Source organism: Desmodus rotundus, chromosome 10, assembly GCF_022682495.2.
Source record: "Desmodus rotundus isolate HL8 chromosome 10, HLdesRot8A.1, whole genome shotgun sequence".
Taxonomy (NCBI): domain Eukaryota; kingdom Metazoa; phylum Chordata; class Mammalia; order Chiroptera; family Phyllostomidae; genus Desmodus; species Desmodus rotundus.
Window position 1 is genome coordinate 106,922,900 of NC_071396.1, and position 7,515 is coordinate 106,930,414.

General features: G+C 36.7%; 1 pseudogene; it reads right to left on the bottom strand.

Annotated features, from left to right (window-relative positions):
* Positions 1 to 6,280: 6,280 nt before the first annotated feature.
* LOC112323054 (U2 spliceosomal RNA) lies at positions 6,281 to 6,402 on the bottom strand (annotated as a pseudogene).
* Between the last annotated feature and the right edge of the window lie 1,113 nt (positions 6,403 to 7,515).

Sequence of the window (7,515 nt, forward strand, 5' to 3'; positions counted from 1 at the left end):
TTTGGTCTTCCTGTAGCAGCTCTCTCTGGTTGCTTTGTTAAGGATGTATGCTCGCCAAATACAGACACAGAGTCTCTCTCTGGGCCAGCATTTCTTTGCTGCCTAGGATAATAAAGTCACCAGTTCTATCTGGGCCAAGATTGGGCAGGTTTCTTTGTAGTCCTTTTAAAAATTGGAGTTCCCTAAGGTGACAGCTCCTCAGCTGTGACACCATCTGCTACTGGGTACAGCATTCACCTGGGCCACTCTGGCTCGCCTCCTGGGACTTGAAGGGCAGGATACTGACACAACCTGAAGTTTCTGCTACCTGGCTAATAAAGCCCTTTGTTTCTGACCCAGGAGTCTCATATCCTCTCTCAGGATGCTTGAAAATGTGACAGGCTAACTTGTGAGCTTGCAAGTTGGGTAATATTTTAGACACTTCCGAGCTGTACACAGACTTGTGTGGGACATTCTAGTGGATGTGGCTATGAGGAAGATTATAGAAGGGTACTCTGATACTCAAGACAACAGATTTAAGAGAGAATTTTGTCAGTGGTCAGCATGTAAGTGAATAGGATAATGCAATTAAAGCAAATCAGCTGAGCAGAGCACATAGAATTAGGTCTGCAGTTGGAAAAGCACAAAGTGAACTAGGATGTCCCTTTTTAGGTCCTGGAGTAGAACTGGAAAGGAAAGTCCTATGGCCTTAGTTATGGGTGGGAGAGGGACTTAGAAGCAGAAAATTAGGAATTGTACCTTTGGAGCTAAAAATCAAAGCAATTGATTTTAAGTTAATTATGCCATTTCTTTTAAAGCATTTTATATAAAAATATTTGCTTAAAACATGACAAAGGAGTTGGTAGAAGACAGAAAATAAGAACTGAAAGGAAAGCCACCACTGACATGGGCAATGACATAGCTGCATCTAAGAAACATTGAGTCACAGAAGCCAGATACAACACCTGCTCTGCTGGTCCACAACTATAAAATTCTAAAAAGGCAAAAGTGTAGAGGTACAAAGTTGACTGTCATTATTTAAGGCCTAGGCAGGGTATGGAATTGGGGTGCAGGGTATGGAATTGGGGTGCAACTAAATTTGGGGGGTGATGGAAATATTCTGTATCATGATTGCATTGGTTGGACTACTGTATCTACTTGTCCAAATTAAATTGGCACCTAAAATTTATTTTACATGAATCACACCTTAATCCTGATTTTAAAGTAATATTTTCAGCATTATATATGCATAAACTAAATGTCTTCTTTTTGAATTTTATTAAAATATCAAATCTTAAGAACTCGACAAAAGTATAATTTTATTACATTAAAACATTCTTTTTGATATTCTATCACCTGCTAACACTTTCATACACATATTGAATTTATGATGTTAGCATTATTTAGATGAACTCATCACAATTTCCTTAGATTTTGCTTCTCAGTATGTCTTCTGAGTTATGAGATTTTTAAGGCCCTTCGAATATGTCAATTTTTGTAATCTGTTAAACTACTCAATTTTTATATGCTCTTAGAGTACTGAGATCTTAAGAAGATAGAATCTTGATAACATCCCCCAAAAGAAGTAAAAGAGTCAGTACCAGTTCCAAACACCTAAAGAATGCCCACACACGTTTGAGTCAGGATGTTTTAGAAATACACACCTAGTTCAAAGAAAACAATATATTTTTATTACAATCAGAAAATCTGAGTTTTAGTCCTATTATAAAACTAGGCTGTTTCTTGTTTCAGTCATTTAACAAGTCTGCCTCAGTTTATCTTTAAACTGGACGTAATTCAAATATAATTCATGCACTGTGTTTAGCAAGTTCAAAAACATTTGAAAAGGTACTAATAATGGTCATATTTTGATAAAAAATTGAAAATTGAAAGTAGTGAATAATCAGAATTTTAGGGTAGTTTAATGAAACTGCCTCTCTCTACTCAAAATTATTGACTTCTCCAAATCCTCTTTTGCAAAGCACTAATTTATCCATTTGTTGAAAAAAATTTGTATCCAGTTCCTGTTTGAGTCACGTCACAGCTGACAATCTAGTGACAGACAGACATCAATCCACTCAGCACTCTGTTAAATGGATTGAAAAAGAGGCTTGTAATGGATTCATACTATCTCTAAGGGGCTTTTATAGCGGTGAGACACAGATGCCAACAACTAAATCTGAAATTCAGGCAAAAAATAAGTTCCTTAATAATTTAGAGTCAATTTCATATCATGCGAAATTTTTCTTTAAATCTAGCAGAAAAGATCTTTATAACATGTATTTCATTAAAAAAGTGGCTTTGATTAGCTAAATACTTTCACTAATTATGTCAATAAACCTCTGTTAATTATTGTAAACCAGTACTGTACAAGGAAATAAAAATGTAAAGAAGGATAGATTATATTACTTCAGTGGACTAAGTCTAGCAGCAAACAGATCAGTAAATGGACAGTGATAGTATAAGGTCATCATATGTGAGAATAGATCAGACTCAGTTGGATGCGTTCAAGAGCTTTTTCAAAAGAGGTGATCTATGAATTTGGCCCAGCAGGCAATGTTGAATTTGGTGAAGAAGGGAAAGAGTTCTTGAAACATAACAGTCTTTAAATAATTTAGTCCCCAAGGTTTAAAGTCAGCATTAGAGTTCTATCTCAATAAAACTTATCACATTCATGACTGTAGTTTATATTTTTGTGCGTGTGTGTGTGTGTGTGTGTGAGAAAGATGGCACTTTTCAACTAAGTATGAAGTGTACAGTAATGGAAACTTAATTTTCTACTTACATTTACCCACTATTTAAGTCACTTCTTGATAGAATGTTCATGGTTATTTCCCTGTTAGGAAATTCTGTCCTATTTTAAGATGGATACTGCTGCACCGAGTAGAACACTAAACGCTGGAAATAAACACCTTCATAAGCAAAGATGAAATTCTCAGCCATCCTCCCAAAGCATGCTCTCCACATTCATGTCTTCTCTCTGCTTCTTGTTCCCCATATCCACTGCTCCTCACCGTCCACAATAAGCACAAAGTCCAGGAAGGGTGCCTCACCCCCCATCAAAAGGGCCTTCACTTACCCTTTTTGTAACAATTAATTTAACTCCCCCCAACAGGTAATGTCTGAAAGACTTGTGTGAATCTCCAAATAACTGGTAAATTTTGTGGAAAGGCACAATCTCTTCTTTACTTTTACAATCCCATTATTTAGTACATGATATAGCAGCATACCAGCAAATATTGTGAACTGAATATTTTGCAGCGTATATATTTGTAATGAGATAACTAGCAACACAGTGAGGTAGGTTCTACCTTTACCTGCTGTAGTAGATGAGGAAACTGAGGCTTACAGGGATGAATTCTCCTTGTAATTGCTAGAACCTGAATTCTAATCCTTCCATGACCTGTCCATAGACATTAACCACCTGTGTGATTCTGTCCTGCTTGGTAGATGCACTAAGGAGACAGAATGGATAGCTTCTCCCCAAAACACGGTACTTGCAGCAATACCCATCTTCAAAATGGAGAATAAACTCGCAAACAAAGCAAACTTGACAGAAGGAAGGCACGAAGGAAATGGATCATTTGTGGAGTCAGAAAAGCAGGAATGGGACACACTCAAAACCATGTTGGAACAACTAACCTGCTCCTGTCTCGTGGAAAAATTTTACAGGGAATATCATATCATTCCACTCACTGACTTTTTCTTCTGCACTCACAAGCAACTTTACAACCCAACATTAACTATCCCCATAAATAAATGTTTTATACTGAATTTATTTCATTTGCAAAATGAAACTCCGATATGAATCAAATTAGAAAGAAGGCAGAAGAGAAATCATATGGTATTTTCATTTGGGGGAAAGCAGAGTCAAACACAAGAGTGCTCAGTTGCGTATGTGAATACAAATAAAGACCCACAGATGGAGGTCCCACCACGATTTGCTCTGTTGCACTGGAAAGAAGGAGGTGTAGGCTTTGGGGTGTAGGCAAAATGATCTTGGTTTTTCCAGCCTCATTTTCTAAGTGGCTCCTGCATTCAGAAAATATCAGGCACCCTGGCTCTTTAATACCCAGAGTATCAAAAGAGAAGATCCCTGTAAAGCATTTCCTCCTTAATTAGTAGAGTTTGCTAGGTTGCCCAGGGTGACTCAACATTATCATCAAAAACTTCCTAGTTATTTCAAGGATTTACACCCCAGGGAGGTCATGACTTCCTGCAACCTAGAGAGAGAGGCTTATTACTATTGAAAGAATATAATTGGCCTGGGGATTCCTTAGTTCATTATTGAAAGAGAAAAAGTTTTGTTTTGCCTTCCATTTGATAATGGAATTGTAGTCATCAGCAATGGCTAGACGACAGAGCTGAGTGAGGGGAGGAAAGGCAGGCCCATGGTCCTGCTTTGTTAACATGAGAGCCGCCTGGTCCACACACCCATTAAAATGGATTGTTGGTAAGAAGAGGAGGTAAGACACTGTATAGGTGATCTGATCCTAGCTCGTGTTACTGCATTTTATACATTTTACAAACCTTATACATTTTTTAAAGATTTTATTTATTTATTTTTAGAGAGAGAAGGGAGAGAGAAAGACAGGGGGAGAATCATCAACATGTGGTTGCCTCTCACACGCCCCCTACTGGGGACCTGGCCAGCAACCCAGGCATGTGCCCTGAGAATCAAACCACAACCCTTTGGTTCTCAGTACTGCACTCAGTCCACAAAGCCACACCAGCCAGGGCAGTACTTTATACATTTTAAAAACAAATGCATGATAATTGGAGGGCTAATAATTTGATTTGTACAGTATTTTCAAAAGATTTTTAAAAATCTTTTTTTCCCTTTAAATACCAAGCATGCACATGGGCTCTTTTAGCATTCATTAGAACTTCAGCCTGACACACTGCTATTCATTACAAGTGATGACAAAAGATTATGGCAGATGGGGAGGGGGCGGTAAAATTCAGTCATTTCAAATTTCCCATTTCCCTTAGGCTTTTTTTTTTGAGTTTTCTTTTTAACTCGAGAGTTCCATTAGATATGTTACTTCAAAAATCTAGTCACTTCATTTCCCTCTAAAATCTTTCCAGACAGCTTTAGCTGCGATCTTTAGTTCGGAGAAGACCCAGGGTCCACGCTGGCATTCCGGGTGAATTTCTCAGTTTTACCTGGTGCTCCTTCTGCTGTAGAAAGATGTTCTTTTCTTTTCAGTTTTATTAATTTCATGAATAACAGTTAAAAAGAAAACATTAAAACTTTCGAAAGGTACCCACGAATTATTAAAGCATTTAAGATGCACTTTTACACTTGCTGGATGCTTTATGCCCCTGGCGATCTTGGCTAATGAAGCCATTTACATTCATGAACCAGAAAGATGGGCTGCAGAAGCCATGAGGTTCATTTTTACACATTTAAATACATTAGCAGCATTATCTGGACGTTACTGAATTGCAAGGCCAGGAGCCTCAATTATTTGAGAAGCTTATTTAAAATAGCCCAGTTCTTGTTACAAAAAAATTTAAATTATTTCAAGTTTATATTGCCAAGATCCCATTTACAATGGGTGTTGAGGATTAGTCTCACTAAAAAATGGAGCTGTGATATTTCTCATTGTTGTGGACCGTTAATACTTATTTTCATAATCTCCAGCTGCTGCGGTGATGTACTAGAGTTTCATAGTGTTGAAAACATTCCCTGACCCTGGTGGGTTTAGCCCGCTGCATTAGCTGTTTCGGGACAGTAAGATAGTAATTGGATAATTAAAGTGGGAAGTTATTTAATGGTAATAATAATATCCCAGATCTTTTCCTCAAAATCCAGTGGCAACCTGGGCAAGAAGAAAATGTAATTCATTATTTTCCATGTGATTTGCCTTTTTAATTTGTATTTCAGGAACATCAGTGAAAGAAAGTACCACTCTCTAGGTCAAAGTCGAGTTGAAAATAACTGGGCTTTTCCTATTTATGTTCCCACTTCCCCTTGCACCCTGGCCAGGCTCTTGGCCTCCCAGCCTTCAGAAACTGTACAGGGTTATCGGTATTAATTGTTTTTCATTAAGAGTTTCTTCATGCAGGTGTACACACTCACTTCTTAAAATGATAGGGTTCAAATTTGTTTCACTTAGTCTTTAGAAAAGGAATTATGTGCTAGAGTAATGGCCCTGAAGGCACACCATCCTTGAAAGAACCCAGAGAACTTTTGTTGCAAAATCCCAGAAAACTTTTGTTGAACATGTTCCTAGGAACTCATATGAGATAATACCAATACTTACGTTTCTCAGGCTTTTCTCTATTAAAACATTTAAATAATTGTGATTTGTATGTATAATTTACTAAAGGCTTTTTGCTATACTGCAAACTTTTCTGTATTTAAACTGATAAGAACAGATACTACACTTGATCTTAGCCAAAAGGCCAAGAAGCGGTAACCTTTTCTATATTTATATAAAAGATGCATGATTTTAGAGATTGGTATTGGAATAGATTTTGTTCTTGAATGAAAAATACTTTCAATACATGGGTGTATGAATTTCAGCAGACTGGGGACAAAAATCGATAATATATGACATATTTCCAAGTGGTGAAGTAAAATTTTTAAGGGTTTCTTTTTGTGATATCTTTAGATAACTTATTTTATACCATGACAATATGTACAATTTGTAGTGTTTATAATCTGCCATAAGCTAAATGTTTTCTCACTTGTATGACCTACCTTAAGGGGTCCTATCAATGCATAATTTTTTCAAAATATATTAATTTTGGACTTTCTAATTTGCCTGATACTTAATTAGGTGTCAAAATTACTACTATTACAAAGTTTAAATGTATTATATACTTTACCTTTTCATATTCATTATTTGACCTATATTCACAGGAACAAAACATTCTAGCCTCAAGGAGCAAAGCATTTTATTTATAAGTGAGATATATCTTTGTCTAGATAGGATTGGTTTAGGATAGGAGTTATAGTTTATTTTCATTTTTTGTTTGAATTCTTCAATTGTACATTTGGATAATTCTTAGGGATACTCTCATTTTTAATTTTAAATAATAAAATTGGTCATTTTCATTGATCGGCTTATGAAAATTACTATGTTACAGTCTTACTACAGAACTCATTGCTCACTTGTGGTACGTGGAAGCAATACAAAGTGCTGATGTTGCTTATAACCCTCCTTTCATCTTCTTTTTGTAGTAAATACATTATCAAAAGACAGGATTTCCTTTTTAAGTACAATACCTATTAATTGAACCCTACAATATATTTATTTTCCTCAATTGGGGAGGAAAGTCAGGAGGACATTGATGAATCTGTAGTTAGTAGCGAGAAAAACCTGAAAGTACTAAAAACGAGATAAAAATTCCTTGACTGCAGTGTAAGGATCCTCCATTACCTTGACTTCATCTACACACTGGCAGGAGCAGCATCTTTGTGCTGGTAGCTTTGCTGGTTCCTCCACAAGCCCCTCTGACTTGGGGGCACAGTTGGTATACACCAGCCAGCAAAAGAGGCTCAGTTTCCGCCCTTCCCTTATTGTA